The 22,767-nt window shown below is 44.0% G+C and overlaps 1 protein-coding gene across 1 annotated transcript in view; it reads left to right on the plus strand.

The window, feature by feature from the left end:
- LOC124776745 (bcl-2-related ovarian killer protein) overlaps positions 1–22,767 on the plus strand; it is a 337,246-nt gene that overhangs the window by 272,367 nt on the left and 42,112 nt on the right. The gene's annotated exons all lie outside the window — the stretch shown is intronic.

Genomic DNA, 22,767 nt, shown 5'->3' on the forward strand with positions numbered 1-22,767 from the left:
CAAGATGATTTTCAGCTGTTTTTACGCGCGAAGTGCACATACTCAACGCGTCAGCTTATATACGTGGATGCTGGATTGCACATTTATACGAAAATGCCATTTATTGGACTCCAATTGTATGCACCTTGCAGGGTTGTATATTAGAGAAGAAAGATAGAAGTGCAAAACAATACAAAAAAGAGCGAGGGTCCGAAAAAGTGTCATTACGTGGTGCAGAAGGGCAATTTCACACATTATACAAGGAGCTCGAGGAAAAGGAATCAGCATTCTACATTTTAGAAAGTCGAGGCGTCATTTTTTTTTCATTTGTTACGTCAAATTGCACCCAGAATTACTGAAAGGAACACAGTGTTACGAGCTGCCATCACATCACATGAAAAATTGCTTTATTTAAGGTCAAGTTTAGTTCCTAGTCCAGTGCAAATTTTTGTTCAATAGTCATATCTCCCTCAATGCCTTTCCCTTCAAGATTTATAGGTTTCTTTGCATCTTGTATTTGGCTTTTAACAGTTCAAGTGTCTTATATGTACTGGGGTGGCTAGTGAAACCGTATAATATTGACCAATGCTCGCAAAACTGCTTGACACACAATCCAGGGAGCTACTCAACAAGAAATAAACCTGCCATGAGCACATATTTAAACAAACAACTTTCAGTGTCTCAACCTTTCAGTCCATTTCCTTATGAAATACTACAGATACCTGACAATAATAAAATAAATTCCACCTGCGTTTTTCACTTCCAGTTGCACCCTTAATGCAATCTATTACATTGTAAAATATTAAATATGGCATCGGTATGTATAAAAGTCCAGTTTTTCAATGCAATAGAGGGCAAGTAATTTAATATGCTCATATCGCACAATTCAGACTGCTATCTCACTGCTTCAATTAATCTTTCTTCATTTATTATACATTTTAACAGAAGAAATAACGAAATGAAACAGTTTATAACAAATAACGAACAGCAAACAATTGGTATCAACCGCGAAAACTACGACGAAGCGAAATAGGACATCTGCGCTTGGACGTGTATCGCGAGGAAATGAGTTTGGGGGTCACGTGATCAACAACAGAGGATGACGTCAACAGTCAAAACTTTCTTCCCGACAAACTTTGACGGTGACGTGACGTGACGTGACGTGACGTGACGGGACGGCCATTGTGGATGCAGCCATTTCAAATGCATTGCACAGTGTTTTGACGGGACATGACGTGACGACATGACGGCTAGTGTGCATTGGCCTTTAGTCACTCGCCGGCGACCTAGGAGCCTCTGCTGCGTTGCGTTCTGCAAAGCCCTGTAATTTTCCGCCTCTACTGTTATTTCGATTAATTATGCAATGGTGGTTGGCCACGCTTTCAGTTGAACTTTGCTATAGTGCCAGTTAATCTCTTTAATTTGCAGAAGCTGGTTGGCCACGGTTTAATTTGAACTTTACTATAGTGCCAGTTAATCCCTTTAAATTCTCTTCAGTCATATTGAAAGTCAGTCAGTACGGAGAAACGGAACCCACTCGAGGTATGACACGGCAGGCAGATTTAAACAGAAAGAATGCGGAAAGTCGGGCATAGTTAATCTCAACTGAATATGGGAGTGGCGAACGCTCTCTCTAGATCAGGGGATGTTAAGATGTCGGATTTACAATTGCTGAGTAACTAGGAGAAAAGCTGGACGAAGTTCAGAAGATGATAACCTGCCGAAAAGTAGCGACGCAAGCTACTGCGGAGAAGTTGAAGGAATGGTTTCCGGTTTAATGGACGGAAGGGAATTTAAGGGGCTAGCCCTCTTTAAATACATAAAAAATATGTGATTTCCGTGACTTTTTCAAGAAAAATATTCACTATTTGTGAAAGGATGGAATGCAAAAACTGCAGGAGAAGAGATGCAGACAGTAAAATACACACAGATCTACTTGTGCGAAAGGACAACGTCAAGGACATACATGTAATTAAAATTCCAAACAGGTTTGTTGCCCTGGAAGAAGAGGGAATTGATGAAGACAAGTTTTGGCCCAAGATCAAGATCGAAGGCAAACACCCTGCAGATGAAGTGCTGGGACTATTAGACAGGAGGAGGAGCGGATGATGGTTTAACGATAACCGTAGAGATGCAGTCAACAAGAGAAAAACGGCTAAAATGTTAAGGCTGACAAATGAGTAAGAAGAAAGAATAAGGTTTGGACACATGGAGGCAGCTAGAGAAGCAAGAAAGGTTCTCCGAACAGGAAAGCGAGAGTATGCAAACAGCAAGATAACACCAGCACAAAAGGACCGAACAGTAGGCAATACGACAGACTTTTAAAGGACAATCCGGTTCTTCAAGAGAGGATATAACGCGAGGATTGATGTGATCTAAGGTCAAGCAGGGCAAATAATAACAGATGAAAACGAAGGCTCTGAAGGAATGGAAAAACTATTTCGAAAATTTTTCGAATGTGGACTACACCATCAACAGCCTTGTGACAACAGGGTCAGGCTAAGAAGAAATAGGACAATTGTACAGAGAAGACAGAGTAACAATACCAACAGCGAAGAATCAACTGGCGTGCATGGAAGAGATAGGACAAGCCATAAAAATGCTGAAGAGAGGAAAGGCTCCAAGAATAGGTGGAATATCTGTGGAGACGCTGAAAGATAGAGAAAGGAGACCATATGATGTGCAGCAACTATAGAGGAATTACCTTACTCTGCATAAGTTATAGGATCTTGAGCACTTTGTTACTGAAGTCCTCACACCATACATCTAGGAGGTGCTTGGATTCCAACAAGCAAAGGTTAGAAAGGGAAAATAAACGGTAGGCCAACTATATATAATAAGGCAAATGCTATCAAAAAGCTGGAAATTTTCCAGAGACGTTCGCTCGCTTTTTGTGGGTTTTCCATAAGCGTATGACAGTATGGATATGGCAAGAATTGGAAAGCGCTCAGGTGCTCAGAAAACCAACAAAACTAACACAAACATGTATACAAGAGACTACAGGCACCGCGAAAGTGAATGGAGTGCGACAGAGAAAATGCCTCTTCCCCCATCCGTTTAATCGGGTTCTGAAAAGAGCGCTGAGAAAGGTAACAAACCTGGAGACAGGAATAGGGTTGGATAGAAGGATCAGTGTTCTGCCCTATGCAATAACAGCACAGAATAAGCAAAGATCTGGTTCAAATCGCAGGAGTATTAATGGAAGAGGTAATGGTGAGGGCTTGAAGATAAATAAGGGGATAAGACCAAATACCTTGCAGTGAGCAGAAAGAATGATGACAGAGCTTTAGATGTAGATGGTAAAAATTTTTAAAAGGGTAAAAGAGTTCAAATATCTTAGAGCGGGACTCGGTGAAAGGAATGAGATAGACTAGGAAATAATTGTAAAAATCCGGCAGGAACACAGGTCAAGGTCTACACTCCGAAAGCAGCTGAATTCCCGGCTTCTATTGAAATCCACGAAGATTAGGATCTACAGGCAATTATACAACCTGTCATCCTAAACGGAGAACAGATCTGGACTGTGACACAAAAGACAGAAAGAAAACTCGTGACATCCGAGAATGCGGTTCTGAGACAGATTTTTGGGCCTTTGAAGAATGGATTTTATATTTTTTTTTATTTTGAGTTATCAGTATTATGAGTGGTTTGATGCCGCCCGCCACGAATTCCTCTCCTGTGCCAACCTCTTCATCTCAAAGTAGAGCTTGAAACCAATGACCCCAATTATCTGTTGGGTGTATTCCAATCTCTGTCTTCCTCTACAGATTTTGCCCTCTACAGCTCTCTTTAGTGCGATGGAAGTCATGCCGTGATGTCTTAACAGATGTCTTATCATCCTGTCCCTTCTCCGTCTCAGTGTTTTCAACATATTACTTTACTCTCCGATTCTGTGCAGAGCCTCCTCATTCCTCACCTTTATAAGTCCACCTAATTTTCAATATTCGCCAATAGCACCATATCTCAAATGCTTCGATTCTCTTATGTTACGGTTTTCACATAGTCCATGTTTCGCTACCATACAATGCTGTACATTTTGAGAAATTTCTTCCTCAAATTAAAGACCTATATTTGATATTAGCAGACTTCTCTTGGCCAGGAATGCCCTTTTTGCCAGTGCTAATCTGATTTTGATGTCCTCCTTGTTCCGTCCGTCACTGGTTATTTTGCTGCCTAGATAGCAGAATTCCTTAACTTCATCTATTTCGTGACCACCAAATCCGATGTTAAGTTTCTCGCTGTTCTCATTTCTGCTACTTCTCATTACTTTCATCTTTCTTCAATTTACTCTCAATCCATATTCTCTACTCAGTAGACCGTTCATTCCATTCAGGAGATCATGTAATTCTTCTTCACTTTCACTCAGGACATTTGTCATCAGCGAATCAAGTCATTCATATCCTTTCACCTTGAATTTTAATCCCGCTCTTGAACCTTTCTTTATTCCGACATTGCTTAGTCGATGTACATATTAAACAGTAGGAGCGACAGACTATATCGCTGTCATACACCTTTTTTCATCCGAGCACTTCGTTCTTAGTCGTTCACTCTTGTTATTCCCTCTTGGTTCTTGTACATATTGTATATTACCCGTCTCTCCCTAAAGCTTACCCCTATTTTTCTCAGAGCTTCGAACATATTGCAGCATTTTATATTGTCGAAAGCTTTTTCCAGGTCGACAAATCCTAAGAACGTGTCTTGGTTTTTCATTAGTCTTGCTTCCATTATCAACCAAGATGTCAGAATTGCCTCTCTGGTGCCTTTACCTTTCCTAAAGCCAAACTGATCGTCATCTAACACATCTTCAATCTTCTTTTCCATTCTTCTGTATATTATTCTTGTCAGCAACTTGGATGCATGAGCTGTTCAGCTGATTGTGCGATAATTCTCACACTTGTCCACTTTTAAAGTCTTCCGAATTGTGTGGATGATATTTTTCCGAAAGTCAAATGGTACGTCCCCAGACTCATACATTCTACACACCAACGTGATTTGTCGTTTTGTTGCCACTTCACCCAATGATTTTAGAAATTCTGATGGAATGTTATCTATTCCTTCTGTCTTATTTGATAATAAGTCCTCCAAAGCTGATTCTGGTACTGGATCCCCTGTCTCTTCTAAATCGACTCCTGTTTCTTCTTCTATCATATCAGACATATCTTCCCCCTCATAGAGCCCATCAATGTATTCTTTCCACCTATCCGCTCTGTCCTCTGTATTTGACAGTGGAACTCCCTTTACACTCTTAGTGTTATCACCCTTGCTTCTAATTTCACCGAAGGTCGTTTTGACTTTTCTGTATGCTGAGTCAGTCCTTCCGACAATCATTTCTTTTTGAATGTCTTCACATTTTTCCTGCAGCCATTTCGTATTAGCTTCCCTGCACTTCCTTTTTATTTCATTCCTCAGTGACTTGTATGTCTGTATTCCTGAATTTCCCTGAACATCTTTGTACTACCTCCTTTCATTGATCAACTGAAGTATTTCTTCTGTTACCCATGGTTTCTTGGCAGTTATCGCATTTTTAGAGATGTTCATTCCTCTTCAACTGTACTGCCTACTGAGCTATTTCTCATAACCACATCTTTAGCCTTAGAGAACGTCAAGCGTATCCCGTCATTCCTTAGTACTTCCGTACCCCACTTCTTTGTGTGTTGATTCTTCCTGACTAGTGTCTTAAACTTCAGCTTACTCTTCATTACTACTATATTGTGATCTGAGTCTATGTCTGCTCCTGGATACGCCTTACAATCCAGTATCTGATTTCGGAATCTCTGTCTGACCATGATGTAATTTAACTGAAATCTCCCGTATCGCCCGGCCTTTTCCAAGTATACCTCCTCCTGTTGTGATTCTTGAACAGAGCATTTGTTATTACTAGCTGAAATTTATTACAGAACGCAATTAGTCTTTCTCCTCTTTCATTCCTTGTCCCAAACCCATACTCTCTTGTAACCGTTTTTTCTACTCCTTCCCCTATAACTGCATTCCAGTCCTCCATGACTATTAGATTTTCATCTCCCTTTACATGCTGTATTACCCTTTCCATATCCTCATATACTTTCTCTACTTCTTCATCCTCAGCTTGCGGCGTAGGCATGTATACCTGAACTATCATTGTCAGTGTTGGTTCGCTGTCGATTCTGATACGAACAACCGTTTCACTGAACTGTTCACAGTAACACACTTCCTGCCCTACCTTCCTATTCATAACGAATCCTGCTCCCATTATACCATTTTCTGCTGCTGTTGATATGACTCTGTACTCATCTGACCAAAAATCCTTGTCTTCTTTCCATTTCACTTCACTGATTCCTATTATAACTAGATCGAGCTTTTGCATTTCTCTTCCCAGATCTTCTAGCTATCTTAGTACGTTCAAGCTTCTGTCATTCCACGCTCCGACTCGTAGAACGTTATCCCTTCGTTGATTATTCCATCTTTTTCTCGTAGTCGCCTCCCCCTTGAGAGTCCCGTCCCGGAGATCCGAATGGGGGACTATTCCGGAATCTTTTGCCAATGAAGAGATCATCGTGACACTTTTTCAATTACAGGCCACATGTCCTGTGGGTTCACGTTATGTGTCTTTACTGCAGTGGTTTCCATTGCCTTCTGCATCCTGATGCCGTTGATCATTGCTGATTCTTCCACCCTTAGGGGCAATTTCCCACTCCAAGTACAAGAGAGTTCGTTGAACCTCTGTCCGCTTCTCCGCCCTCTTTGACAAAGCCGTTGGCAGAATGAGGCTGACTTCTTATGCCGGAAGTCTTCGGCCGCCAATGGTGATTATTAATCAAAATTTAAGCGATGCCAGGTTTTGAACCCGGCACCGTGGAAGTTTTGATAACTAACGAAAGACGCCAACCCCCCTTTTTTATCTAATCTAAGGAACCGCTGCAGGACTAGGACGACAGGTAGGGCACGGATCGACACCCGACGCCTGGCCATCCCGTCGCATGCCCACGCAACGTGTTCTAGGCTCGAAGGATCAGGGAGAGGATTTAACGGGTTAGTCTATATGGAGCTATTTATTTATTTTACTTTTTATTTTTTTATTTATTTCTTTTTGTTTTATTAAAAAAGATCCGTCTGTTGGTAGGGGTTCCCCCCTATTCCATCAGTAATGGATCATATGCTCCAGGATTCCTCTTCAGTTTCAGCGTCTCATACCTGGGACGCCCCAGTGAGCAGGAGGGTCCACAAATAAAGAACCTAAATAATTAGCGAAGTGGGTCCTGTACTGCGGGTGGCGGCTGAAAGTTGCAAGTGTCGTAATCAGTAGGGACCAAAAGTCGAGTGTGCCTTTGTGAGCATCACGAAATATGTAGTGAAGGGCCATGTGCGACGTATAGTGTTGAGATAAAGTGATCGCGCACGGTTATAGACATGAATTAAACCCATACCGCCTGCCCGCTGCGGCTGTCAGGGTGGCGTATCGGGCTTTAAAACCAAGACCGGCACTTGCTGCTTGAAATCTGTCGGCTATCGTAACCGTCAAGGGAAGGACATGCGCAAAATAGCACAGTTTGGAGACAGGTGCTGACATAACGTGTTCTTAGGAGCATGTCCATTCGACGCACTTTGTTGTCCTGTATCAGAGCAAGTGTCTGGTGTAGTAGCCGGCGGTACGTAGCTGCCGCCATGCGGCGAACATTGCTATAGAACTGCACTCTTAAACATCTGAGTACGGGCACCAAGTCAAAGGGCACCGTTGCGTGGGAAAGCCCACTCCGACATCCATCAATTTTGTCTTCTTCACTTTGATGATGCTCCCAGTGACCACCCCGTACTGGTGCAGCCAAAAAATGGCTCTGAGCACTATGGGACTTAACATATGAGGTCATCAGTACCCTAGAACTTAGAACTACTTAAACCTAACAAACCTAAGGACACCACACACTCCCATGCCCGAGGCAGGATTCGAACCTGCGATCGTAGCAGTCGTGCGGTTCCGGACTGAAGCACCTCTAGCATCACCTTGGTTTTGTGTATTGCTGGAGATAGTTCCACCTGTTAAATAGTATCCCTCCAGCACAGCAGTCATGGATTGTGCGGCTGGTCCCGCCGGAGGTTCGAGTCCTCCCTCGGGCATATGTGTGTGTGTGTGTGTGTGTGTGTGTGTGTGTGTGTGTGTGTTTGTCTTTATGATAATTTAGGTTAAGTAGTGTGTAAGCTTAGGGACTGATGACTTTAGCAGTTAAGTCCCATAAGATTTCACACACTTTTTTTTCAGCACAGTACTGCCTAGTTCTAAAATTGGAGAGTAGTTGAAGGTCGGTAGAACCGTGTAGCTTTAGAAATGTGACTGTGTTTTAATGGCAAATGGTGACTTAGATCTAAACTATTGGCACCAGAAATGCGTCGCTTTTTAATAGTTATAGCTACGTGCTCTACACTGTGTGCAGCGGCTAGACTGTTGTGGTGGACTACAGTAAAGGTGCGCAGCACAGAACTACCTTCTCGGCCACGACTGAGAGAGCAACAGAGGGCACATTGCAGGTTGGCATGGTGTGGTTTCTGGTGTGGTACCTGGTACAGAGATCACGCGATCTGCTGTGCACGTCTTAACTGTCTCTAGACGTTTGTGTAATTGAAATAAAACATCCAAATATATAAAACAGTACCAAAATCCTAGAATAGAACACCAACCCACTTCCTGTCCTACTACACACAGTGGGAGTACCGCTGTAAGTTCTTAGATAAAAACAGTGTGACACTCACGTACATTAACAGAGTTGAAAGAAGTGGTAAGTGACAGATACAAATACTATGAATGGTCGGATATGGAAATGTAGTCCATAGTCCAGCACTTCCTATCACAGTCGTTGTATTATGGCGCGCTGTGTTATTAGGCGTGACCTGCACTGATGTGTTCCCGTATCAGCGCAATTGATATATTAGCGTCATGGATCTGTTGTGGTAGCTCGTGACCTACCTACAACTTTCGCGAAAATCTACTTTCAGCGTGGACTCCCCTATTTATACCATTCCACAGCTATCTTACTACGTTCAAACTATTAACATCCGTTAACTCTCCAATAGGAAAGTAGATCAGACAGTCATGGCAGTGGGAAGTTTGTTCGTTGTAAAAAGTTTGTCAGAGGCGTCCTGGCGTTTGCAGAGGCTGATGCACACAGTCACAATGAGTAAGTGCTAGTCACCCTCCTAACGTAGTGTCCATTTCGTCTGGTAGGTGGCGCTGAAATAGGTGATGTACTGTATAATATCTGCCGGTATCGTACAAATGGGAGGTGTGTCTCGGTATGCTCGCAACTGGTGGTGGCAAACACCTCCAAATCAGGTTACGGCGGAGCATGTTCATCTTTACTGTTGCTGCCGCTGAACACGTTCAGACCAAAATCTCACTAGTGCGCGTCTGGTCATTGATGGAAAGTAAGAAATTGGAAATTTGTGGTAAGGTCTTATGGGACCAAACTACTTATGTCATCGGTCCCTAAGCCTACACACTACTTAAACTAACTTAAGCTATGGACAAAACACACACACACACACACACACACACACACACACACACACACACGCCCGAGGGACGGCTCTAACCTCCAACGAGGGGAGCCGCACGATCCGTGACAAGGCGCCCCACACCGCGCGGCTTGAAATAAGTGTTGCTATCCTTTCCTATCCTATCCTATCCTATCCTACAACACACACACAAAGCCGTAATTGTTTAAACATAGTAGTTTCGTATTTTGAACTATGTACATACGTATTTGAATGGCAGTCTTGAAAAGTAATCGCAACTGGATTGCTGGGTAATTTGAAAGTCGTTGAAACTGGGTAGCTGAAGGTACTGCGTGCCCCTTTTCTTACCTATATGAGCATACTACATGTGGACTTAAACTTAGCGCAAAGGGGTTTTTGGATTTTCGACCTTTTTACCCGTAGGATATGAGTCTAATTTTAGAACACATGAACTTTGGCTATCATACAGCCTGCACCCATATCCTCCAAATGTACAATATTGGATTCTTATGCCAAAGAAATGGGTAAAGCCAGGATATCTGACGGCTGCACTTGTATTCCAGGCCACCATCTTGGATTTTATACTTTTCACAAGTGACCTACTTCCACCATCTTGGATTTCCGTCAATAGAACAGTTGCCCATCTTGGATTTTTTAAATTTCATGCCAGTTTACACCTAGGAGCATTAAGCTCTTCGCACAAATGTGCTGTGACATCATAAGAGCAGGAGCAAATCCTGTAACACAATTGGCTATTTTGAATTTCCTCCAATTTTTGAGTTTCCCACAACTTTATACATAGGGAAACTGGCCTGCGACGTCACAGTAGTGGGATGTTGGAAATCTGGTGACTCTGCATGGTGTCATCGATGATGTAACAGGGGAAGGAGTCATCTGACAACAATGTAGACTGCAACCATACCCTCTCAGCTACCCTGGCCACACCTGAAATGACTTCTGCTTATGTCTATGGCATATTACGTAAGATTACGTGCTGCATCCTACTCAACAAGAAATCCTCAATAAAGTCCAAAAATGTTTTGATGTCCATGTGGTCCTCGTTCCGTTAAGAAATGTTGGGCCTTTTGAAAGTCAGGAAATACTGTATCGTCCTCATTACCCTGGTCCATTGGTTACCATGTAAGGCATAGTCTTGAAGCAAAGTTCTCTGCTGACCACCTAGTTATCACTTACCGTCGACTGCTGTTGCACTACACAATTTTACTAACACACGCTCAAAAGAGTAAAAGAGTGAACTTCTCAGACACGTTCATCACTGAAAGAGTAACGACTGTCAGATAGCTACGCATAGCCAAAAGTATAACAGAAAAATCGGAATACATTTAAAGCACTGCTCGTGATCGACTTGGGAGGGCAGTAGCCGATTGATGCTTATGTTGACTGAGGGCTAAAAGCAATTACAACAGCAATTATTTTTTTGGTATCCTAACACCAGTCATTTATTCCATTATTATGTAATATGATTTAGTTTTTGCTCTCATTAGAACATCTGGGGAGAATCAGTCCATGCCGAAATCACTGTAACGTGATGGAGTGTTCTTGGACGTTGCTTTTCAGCTGAGTCATTGGTGCACTTAACTTCATCGCCATAATAGGCCACTACTTAAAAACACAAAAAAGCAAAAAAATAGCATTGTAGTTATCACAGGACAAACAAAGAAACAAGTCAGTACTCTATTATTGAAGCAGAACAACAGTCTGCCCGTATGTGACCTTGAGTATGTAACAGATTAGCGCGATGAGAAAAACGAATGATATAAAGCAACTGCAGTATTGCTGTGTCTACATAGTCTTCTGTCAAGACGGGGATCACGTAGAAACAGGCTAAGGAGAAGAAAATTTATCATCGCATCTACTGTATAACTGAACAAACCTCGATGTGCCAACAACAAGCTGGCGCGATAGGTCGGAGGGGTACAGAGCACCAGTCCAGCATACGAATGTGTATAGTCTACTGTGGAGCTGTTTTTTTCTTTTTTTATTTAAGGTATACTTTAAATACGTCCTTTTTTTTTAGAATGGATCTTTCACTCTGCTGTGGATTCTGCACTGTTTTGAAATTTCCTTGATCGAATTTGAAACCTTGCCATTGTTACTAGCTGAGAATCTGTGTATGACTTCCAACCTGTCCCCGCAGCTTCTCTCTTGCCAGTACGTGTTTCCTTCTTTCCAGACTTCGCAGAAGCTCTGCTGCATACCATGCTGAGTCATGTTGCAGACAAACGGCTTAGCCACAGCGTAGGGGATAGTTTCCACAATGATCGTTCACTCTCCGGCGCAGTGTGTGCAGTGTTTCCTATTTTCAGAGTTGCTGTTATCTCTTATCACACATTTTTACGAGTAATCCAATATTGGGACATAGACAACGAATTGTGGTCGCCTGAACAGGACATCTAGCGGGCGCAATCGCCCGCGCGTCCCACACTGCTTGCTGATCGCCCGCGCGCGCTGTCGGCAACCAGTCCCCGCCCCACCTCTCTGCTACCGCGCTCGTTTGTCACCGGTGCTCACGCGGCAAGACAGGCCTCTTTACTTCGTGTCGTTAGTGTCGTCTGTGTCGAAGTCTTATTGACACTCGTGGTGGGACAAAATTAGTGAGAGGAAAATGGCTTTGGAGGAGTTAAGATCCTGGAAACGAAAATGGGCAGAATCCCTACGCTTCAACCCGCAGTGGGAAGAAGATTACTTTTTATTGAAACACATACCGCCCCTCAATGTCTGTTCCGTGACTCTATTTTATCGGCGTGGAAGAAGTACCACGTGAAGCGACATTTTCATCTTCTTCATGAGAACTTTATGATCACTTTGGATACTCTTGCATTGATGCAGCACTGTATTCGTCGTGGCATACTATCCACAAGTTCATCAAGGCACCGTTGGTCCAACTTGTCCCACTCCTCAACGGCGATTCGGTGTAGATCCCTCAGAGTGGTTGGTGCTTCACGTCGTCCGTAAATAGCTCTTTTCAATCTATCCCAGGCATGTTCGGTAGGGTTCATGTCTGCAGAATATGCTGGCCACTCTAGTCGAGCGATGATGTTATCCTGAAGGAAGTCATTCACAAGAAGTGCACGATGGGGGCGCGAATTGTCGTCCATGAAGACCAATGCCTCGCGAATATGCTGTCGATATGGTTGCACTATCGGTTGGAGGATGGCATTCACTTACCGTACAGCCGTTACGATGCTTTCCACGACCACCAGCGGCGTACGTCGGCCTCACATAATGGCATCCTAAAACAGCAGCGAACCTCCACCTTACTGCACTCGCTGAACAGTGTGTCTAAGGCGTTCAGCCTGACCGGGTTGCCTCCAAACATGTCTCCAACGATTGTCTGGTTGAAGGCATATGCGACACTCATCGGTGAAGAGAACGTGATGCCAATCCTGAGCAGTCCATTCGGCATGTTGTTGGGTCCATCTCTACCGCGCTGCGTGGTGTCGTGGTTACAAAGATGGACCTCGCCATGGACGTCTGTAGTGAATTTGCGCACTGTGCAGCCTATTGCGCACAGTTTCATTCGTAACACGAAGTCCTCTGGCTGTACGAAAAACATTATTCAACATGGTGGCATTGCTGTCAGCGTTCCTCTGAGCCATAATCCGTAGCCAGCGGTCATCCACTGCAGTAGCAGACCTTGGGCGGCCTGAGCGAGGAATGTCATCGACAGTTCCTGTCTCCCTGTATCTCCTCCATGTCCGAACACCGTCGCTTTGATTCATTCCGAGACGCTGGACACTTCCCTTGTTGAGAACCCTCCCTGGCACAAAGTAACAATGCGGGCGCGATCGAACCGCGGTATTCACCGTCTATGCAAGGTTGAACTACAGACAACACGAGCTGTGTACCTCCTTCCTGGTGGAATGATTGGAACTGATCGGCTGTCGGACCCCCTCCGTCTAATAGGCGCTGCTCATGCATGGTTGTTCACATCTTTGGGCGGGTTTACTGGCATCTCTGAACAGTCAAATGGACTGTGTCTGTGATACAATACCCACAGTCGACGTCTATCCTCAGGGGTTCTGGGAACCGGGGTGATGGAAAACATTTTTTGATGTGTGCGTCTGTGTGTGTGGACATGTGGCCATTTTCACAACGTGAATGACGTTTTTAAAAATTTTAGTTATTACAGACCATTTATAATAAACTGATTTTTATGCACATGGGCGTGAGATCCAACGTAAAATGAACACGTTTCATAACAAAGACTTTTTAAGACCTGTGGACGACAGCAAAGTCTATCGAAACCGACTGTTTCAAATAAGTAAATATCGATACGATCTTGGACGTTGATTGTCTTTACCTAGGAAAACAGATCGCTCCTTCAGTCTCCTAAGAGCGAGAAAATTCAATCGAAGCGTTAAGCAGTTTACTCTATTTACCTCTCCCTTTTAACGCATTTGCAGGAAGGGAACGATGTCATCGAGAATTATGGTGCATTGAAAGGGAGCTGTCACATATCTCTTAAAATAATCAAAACAGCGAGTCCCTTTCTCGATGGAGAATTTTTGGAAGAGTGTAGTTTTTGTTGCCGCAACAATCTTATGTAGAACGACTCGTCCGGTTTTCGAAAGAGCTCCTGTTTCACGGAGAACAGTTCCCAGATGAACCAAAGAAATGGAGAACGAATTGAAATGCAGCTGAAAGCTAAAACTACAGATTTTTTTGTTTATTTGGATGAAGGCACGGACGAAGCGGATGTTGCTGAGATGCAATATCTGTGAGAAGTGTTGACGCAGAGTTCAAGTTGATTGAGGAACGCATTTATTTAGTGCCAATGCGTGATAAAACTACGGGTGACGACATATTTTCTCACTCAGGAAACATTAGTGACAAATATGACCCATGTTGAGGAAACTTACGCTGATTGCAACAAGTGTAGCTTCTGCAGTGATTGGTCAGAAGTTAAATATTTTGGTTATTACAAACCTTTTATAATAAACTGATTTTTATCCACATGGGCGTGAGATCCAATGTAAAATGAACACGTTTTATAACAAAGACTTTTCAAGACCTGTGGACGACAGCAAAGTCTACCGAAACCAGCTATTGTGGTGGCGTTAGTATTGTCGTAATCGTCACAGTACGCCAGTGCAATGACTGCCTACTTTTTCTGAAGTGTTGCCTTAAAGGCCAATCTTCTGTTACACAAAAGTGCCATTGAATGAATAAATAATAGTAGTCAGCTTATAGCATTTCTGTCTCTTTGATAAAGAGAAGCCGGCCGCGGTGGTCTAGCGGTTCTAGGCGCGCAGTCCGGAACCGCGCGACTGCTACGGTCGCAGGTTCGAATCCTGCCTCGGGCATGTATGTGTGTGATGTCCTTAGGTTAGTTAGGTTTAAGTAGTTCTAAGTTGTAGGGGACTGATGACCACAGATGTTAAGTCCCATAGTGCTCAGAACCATTTGAACCATTTTTGATAAAGATAAATTGAAAGAAGTTTATGTCCATCAGGTTTACCAGCTGCGCACTGCGTCGTACATAGCGCTACTCTGCTGGTAAAATGTATCAGAATATATGGTGTCACGGATATTGTCGTAAAAACAGTCAATAAATTGACTTCTCACGGTTTTGGGCATCGGTAGTTTAAATCCTTCCTGGCAGAGATGAGGTGTGATTACTACGATGAGCCGTATCTTTGTGGGGGAGCTGATTGTCTTGAGGTGTTGTTTCAGAGTGGTTTTTTTTTCAATTTGTATAAAGACATGCAAAGTGTTATGAGAGGAGATGACGCATAAGAACGTGCGCTCTAGTTAAATTCATTTGCTTTGGCTCACGACAGAAATGCTATAAGCTAACTATTATTATTTATTCATTCGATGGCACTTTTATGTAACAGAAGATTGGCCTTTAAGGCAACACTTCAGAAAAAGTAGGCAGTCATTGCACTGGCGTACTGTAACGATTACGACAATGCGTAGAATACTAACGTCACCCAAACTCGAGCGTCGGCTGTCGATCGTATAGTATCGGGACTCTTCGGTCCCGTTCGCGACTAATAGAATGCGAGCTGCTCGCACATGGTGCCCTCACGGCGATGCACAGCGTCCACAGTGGCCACGAGCAGCCTCGTGGGCAGCTCACGCGCCTAGCCCTGTGCCTGAGCATTCGAAATATGGAATGAAAACCAAGTGTGCAAGAAGCCTGCATGCGTGTCTCAACTTTGTGTTTACCTGTGTAACGAGTATTAAGAATCCGACTTATTAACTAAAAACGTACATCTAAATCCTCACTCCTCCAGTTACCTTATGTTTGTGGCGGAAGATACTACTGGCTCCACTACAGTTTCTCCCCTTCACTGTTCTATCGGCACATCGTGCTTGGGAAGAGGTCGCTCTAGGTGACGCTCTGTGTGAGCTCCGACTTCTCTGGTCTTCTCGTTGTGGCCATTTCACGAGACATGTGGGAGAAAGTAGTGTGTTTCCCGACTGCTCTTGGAATGTACGCTCTCTGAATCCGAGTACTAGGTCTCTTGTTGATACTCCTGTAGCGGCGACTTCTGGAATTTATCGAGACACTCCTTATTACTTACTAAACGATCTTGTGAGAAAACGCGCAGCTCCTCGTTGAATCTTCTCTATCTCTTCTATTAATCCAACCTGCTAACGGTCTCAGACTGATTAGCGATACACAGGTATCGATCGAACAAGTGTTTTGTTCACTACTAGTTCCTTGGATGTATTGAATTTCCTTAAGATGCTCACAATGAATCTCAGCCTGGCTTCTGCTTTTCCTGCTACTTGTTTTATGTGGTCATTAAACTCATCATTCCTATGTGTTTTACGGTTGTTACTGATTCCCGTTACTTAAAGCCAATAGCATAATCGACCTACCCACTGCTTCCTGGATTCGGTGTGAGACGGCGGTAGGGTGGATGGACTGCTGTGGCCTGTTGCGGGGATGTGAACCACTGAAGGCTACGGGGGGACGAAGCCTCTCCGTCGTTTCTAGGTCTCCGGTTCAATACACAATACACACCCACTACATCCCTTGAAATCACTTTAATCTATGTGGCACGAAATTTGATGTGCATAACCTAGCACATCTCTATCATGCACATCCTGTAAATTCTATCGAGCATCCTTGAAAGGGGTAAGCATTGGTTTTTGTAACATTTGCGCCTTGTTCCCCCTTGAATATCCGTAGTTTTTCTTACGCACTACACGGTCATATTGCTGCGCACTTATCCGAAATCTGTTCGTAATTGCTTCTTTACTATGCTGCAGGTGATCGTCCATGTACGTAATTATGTTTGTACCCGCTCCTTGGACAATGACTGTGCTTTATTACGTTTAACTGTGGTTCCCTGTCCAACGAGGATGATGAACTGCATGGCTTGACACCTGTTTCAGTATCACCTTCACTTGTTAATCACGTATCGCAATCATTGCACTCCTGATGTACATTTTTCACAGTGTAGAGTACATACGACCACTACACAATCTACTGACTCATCTTTCATAAAGCCTAATATTTCATCTGACACTTCTTTCTCATTCTGCGAAATTCCTTTGCTTCCTTTCTGACGAAATTTCAACTTCGGCAACTGTAGTTGTACATATAATGCAATGTTTGCTGTGTTTATAGTTGCCATTGCTCTCCTTTACTTGTCGACTAAGCAGTTCAGCTACGCTCCATAGCCTCGTGCTGCGCTCACCTCCAGTCCCGTCCCGTGATGCCATTAGTAGCCCATATTATGATTGGATGGTAGACAATATGTGAGACGACGAACGCCGTAAACATGATTGCCCTTCTACGACCTCGCACTCAAGGGGGTTCCTTGTGAGTAGTGAGCGCTCGCTGTACACTGTGGCGGTCAGACGTCATTACGTAGCGCAGGGGAAGTGGAAGCTATGCGCTGTCTTCAGTGGGATGACGTGTGTTCGCCGTGGTTTTAAGCGTAAGCGTATATACTTAATGACGCTGTGCCTACAGTGGAGAGTACGCCTTTTAAAATCGATTAAAAACAGCATTATGGCTGAGTTAGGAACTTCAAAGTGGAGGTCAGACATACCAGAATCAATTTATAACACGCCAGTACAGGATGCCTAGCTACAGTTAGAACTTAGGCGCTAAGGTGACAGAAGTCAAGGATGGCAGAGCGCTATACACATTGGGAGATGATGATAGTTTCGTGTACTCAATGTATAAAAGGGCAGCACATTGGCAGAGCTGTCATTTGTACTCAGGTGATTCACGTGAAAACGTTTCCGACGTGATTATGGCCGCACGATGGGAATTAACAAGCTTTGAACGCGGAATGATAGTCGGAGCTGGACGCAAGGCACATTTCATTTCGGAAATCGTTAGGGTATTCAGTATTCTGTGATCCACAGTGCCAACAGTTTGCCGAGAATACCAGATTTCAGGCATTACATCTCACCACTTTTGACAACGCAGTAGCCGGCTGGGGTGGCCGAGCGGTTCTAGGCGCTACAGTCTGGAACCTAGCGACCGCTACGGTCGCAGGTTCGAATCCTGCCTCGGGCACGGGTGTGTGTGATGTCCTTACGTTAGTTAGCTTTAAGGGGGGGTAGGACGTCAAACGGGCCGACTTGGAGCAGGAGAGGCACCACAGGAGATTTTAATTTCCAGCGCCTATACTTTTACAAATAAATTCATAAAACTTTGTCAGCATGACCAGGAAGGATTCAGGATTCACACTCATAGCAATGGAAGTTCATAACCAATAGATTGTGGTCAGAGTCCACATCTGCCCCTGGAAATGTCTTACAATTTAAAACCTTGTTCCTAAATCTTTGTCTTACCATTATATAATCTATCTGAAACGTTCCAGTATCTCCAGGCCTCTTCCATGTATACAACCTTCTTTCATGCTTCTTGATCAAGTGTTAGTTATGATTAAACTATACTCTGTACAAAATTCTACCAGGCGGCTTCCTCTTTCATTTCTTACCCCCATTCCGTATACACCTATTACGTTACCTTCTCTTCCACCCATGACTATTAAATTTTCGTCTCCCTTCACTATTTGAATAATTTCTTTTATCTCATCATACATTTCATCAATCTCTTCGTCATCTGCGGAGCTAGTTGGCATATAAACTTGTACTACTGTGGTAGTCGTGGGCTTCGTGTCTATCTTGGACACAATAATGCGTTCACTATGCTGTTTGTAGTAGCTTACCCGTATTCCTATTTTTTTATTCATTATTAACCCTACTCCTGCATTATCCCTATTTGATTTTGTATTTATAAACCTGTATTCACCTGACCAGAAGTCTTGTTCCTCCTGTCATCGAACTTCACTAATTCCCTCTATATCTCCCTTTCCCTTTCTAAATTTTCTAACCTACCTGCCCAATTACGGGATCTGACATTCCACGCTCCGATCCGTAGAACGCCAGTTTTCTTTCTCCTGATAACGATGTCCTCTTGAGTAGTCCCCGCCCGGAGATCCGAATGGGGGACTATTTTACTTCCGGAATGTTTTACCGAAGACGCCGAGGACGCCATCATCATTTAACCATACAGTAAAGCTGCATGCCCTCGGGAAAAATTACGGCTGTAGTTTCCCCTTGCTTTCAGCCGTTCGCAGTACCAGCACAGCAAGGCCGTTTTGATTAGTGTTACAAGGCCAGATCAATCAATCAGTCAGACTGTTGCCCCAGCAACTACTGAAAAGGCTGTTGCTCCTCTCGAAGAACCACACGTTTTTCTGGCCTCTCAACAGATACCCTTCCATTGCGGTTGCACCTACGGTACGGCTATCTGTATCGCTGAGGCACGCAAATGGCTCTGAGCACTATGGGACTTAACTTCTAAGGTCATCAATCCCCTAGAACTTAGAACTACTTAAACCAAACTAACCTAAGGACATCACAAACATCCATGCCCGAGGCAGGATTTGAACCTGCGACCGTAGCGGTCGCGCGGCTCCAGACTGTAGCGCCTAGAACCGCTCGGCCACCCTGGCCGGCGAGACACGCAAGCCTCCCCACCAACGGCACGTTCCATGGTTCATTGGGGGGACAAATTTACTAACATTTGTATTAAAAACACAAACCAATTTATTAAACACAGAAAATAATGCAAGACAATCCGAGCAGCTATCCCCGGAATTATTTAATTTCCAACAACACAACTGTTGGTAGACATTATGTAACTTTCAGAAATGACTGAATGAAATTAAAAGAATTACTTTTTGAGAACAGCATTAAGTTAAAAAAATTGATAGATGCTTAGCACAGAGGTCTAATCAGACCACAATTCTACAAAATTAGTCTGCATATTCCACATTACAAGTTTCAAAAAATTACATGAAGTTGCTAACAGTCCTTTAACATAGTAAATACACTCTCGCATAACTGTTTGCAGATAATTAGAAGGGAGACCACTGGTTCCAAGCAAGCGAAATAACCTGACAACAGTAAATTCAAATTTTGATACAAATGGAGTAACAGAGCCAAGAAATTTCTCTTTCTTCGCTTAAGCGTGGGCGGCGATCGCCACTAGGGAGACGGACACTCTCAGTAAAGGTATTTATTGTACCCAGTCCCCTGTAGCTGGACCCATAATATAAACGGCACATACATCAAGCTAACCTGTATCGTACGAACCACTTATTAACAGTTTGCAGTTACAACAAAAATAGACACCGTAAACACACTTGAAAAAGGCGTACGTCGCACATGAAGCACCTGATTCCAAAATAAACAACAAAATTTAATTATAGATGCGTCCAAAACTAGTGAAACAGTTCGAGCACCACTAGTTCAGTTACACACATTCACAGAAACGTAACTTGAATGAGATCATTTAAAGTATAAGTGAATGAATACGTTTACATGTCACGATGGATAACCAGGACGGCGAGTTAAAATAGCGAATGCATGACTCAACATAATCATGCACTTGGTAATCGGACGCCCACCATAATCTCTTGTGCGAGGGTCGTTCAATAAGAAACGCCCCTAACTTTTTTAAGAATCCATTAATATACATAAACAAACGTCCTCGTTGGTGTCCTTGTTGATGCATCACATTTGGTGTTTGTTCTGTGAGCCGGTGAAGTTTCGAACCGTTCTGGCAGATGGCAGAGCCATAGTACAACGTCAAAATGGCGTTTACTTACGACTCACGTTACAAGCTGCGTGCTGTTATTGAATTCTTGGGTGCAGAAAAAGAAACCGTGGAGAACATCCATAAACGTTTGTGTACAGTGTATGGCGATGCTGCAGCTGATAGGAGTACAGTTTGGCGATGGGTAAAGAAAGTTACAGCCTCAGGAAATGCAGTAACAGAGCTCTTATGATCAGCCACGCTCGGGACGTCCTGTCACAGCCACTGCTCCAGACATACTGAATCATGCGGATGCTATTATTCGTGCCGACTGGCGCATCACAACTCGACAATTGGCTCTACAGTTGTCGGTCAGCATTGTAAGGGCGTCTGCAATGATCGAGACTCTCGGATATTCAAAGAGGTGCTCACGATGGGTTCCACGAATGCCCACAGCGGACCACAAGCTTCTAAGAGAGGCCATTTCGTCTGAATTGTTGGAGCGTTTTGAGACCGACGTAGAGGCCTTCTGTCACGGATCGTTACGGGGGACGAAAGCTGTGTGCGCCACTTTGAACCAGAAACAAAAAGGCAATCCGTGGAGTGGCATCATCCTCATTTACCACAAAAGAAGAAATTCAAGGCAACCCACTCTGACGAAAAAGTCATGGTGACATTCTTCTGGGATTTCGATGGCGTCATTCTCGTGGATGTGATGCCAAGAGGGTCGACCATCAATTCAGAGGCATGCGTGAAGTCTCTGAATAAACTCAAGATCCATTTCCGATGTGTTTGATCGGATAAGAATCCAGCAGAAATCATGCTCCAACACGATAATGCACGTTCACACACAAGTCTGAGAACCCGGGAACACATCGCCAAATTGGGTTGGACATCATTGTCTCATCCACCCTACAGTCCAGACCTGGCACCCTCGGACTTCGCTCTCTTTGAGTCGCTTAAAGATTCTCTACGGGAAACACACTCTGAAGATTACGAGAGTGTCAGTCATGCAGTGAAAACATGGCTACGCCTACAGAACAAGAGTTTTTGCTAGCAGGGAATAAATGCTCATCCACAACGTATCGCCCAGAGTTACCTTTTTCAACGACCAATCTTCACGGTCCCAGCCGACACTCAATCCCGCCAAATCCGCAGTGACCAAAAACGCCCATCACTTTGAGAGCGCCTCCTGGCAGCGACAGCGCTTAAATGCTGGCCCACGGGATTGCCCTCTGGAAGCGACAAACCGCTGGAGAAGCTGTTGCGGCCAGAGAGGCTAATAACGAGCGGGAACTGTCGATACCAAAACGTGTCCGCACAGCAAAAACGTCTTTAAGGCGACAAAATTGCCATTATCAACGCCTCATTGAGTTTGAACCATGTCGTGTATTAGGACTACGAGAAGCTGGATGCTCCTTCTGTGCTACTGCTGAAAGGCTTGGCAGGAATGTGGCCATTTTACATGATTGCTGGCAGTGGCGGTCACGAGAATGTTTGGTCACAAGAAGACCAGACTCTGGATGGCCACATGGCACTACCGAAAGGGAAGACCATTGTGTTCGTTGTACGGTTCTGGCGCATCATATTGCTTCTGCAGCAGCAATTTCGGCACCAGTTGCCACCACAATGACACAACGAACTGTTACAAATCTGTTACTTTAAGGACAGTTCCGAGCCATATCAAAATAGCCTACATTCCACTGACCCCAAACCACTGCCATTTGTGGCTTCAATGGAGAGCTCATTCGAAGGGAGGGTGAAAGTCTGTTGTGTTTTCTGATGAAAGCTGGTTCTGCCTCGGTGCCAGTGATGGCCATGTTTTGGTTTGGAGGAGGCCAACTGAGGGCCTGCTACCAAGCTGTCTGTGTGCTAGACATACCGTAACTACACCTGGAGTTATGGCATGGAGTGTGATTTCATGTGACAGCAGGAGCACTCTCGTGGTTATTCCTCACACCATGACTGTAGAGTGTACGTCTCTCTCGTGATTAAGCTGCAGTCCCTCCACTACAGGTCAGGTGCGAACAATGCTTACTCAATTACACTATACACGTTGGTAGCTCCCCTAAGCATCCAAACTACCATGTCCTTTTTCCTACTCGCGAGATCCACCTCCCACAATAGATACCCAGGACTGGTGTCGCAATTGCAGTTCGATTACAGTATCTCTGCTCTGAACTCCAACTTCCCCCACTGTCACCTCTTGTCAAGGAGGAATCGCATATGCTCCCACAACGTTTACACTGACCTCAGATTTG

Source organism: Schistocerca piceifrons, chromosome 2 (genome assembly GCF_021461385.2).
Source record: "Schistocerca piceifrons isolate TAMUIC-IGC-003096 chromosome 2, iqSchPice1.1, whole genome shotgun sequence".
Taxonomy (NCBI): domain Eukaryota; kingdom Metazoa; phylum Arthropoda; class Insecta; order Orthoptera; family Acrididae; genus Schistocerca; species Schistocerca piceifrons.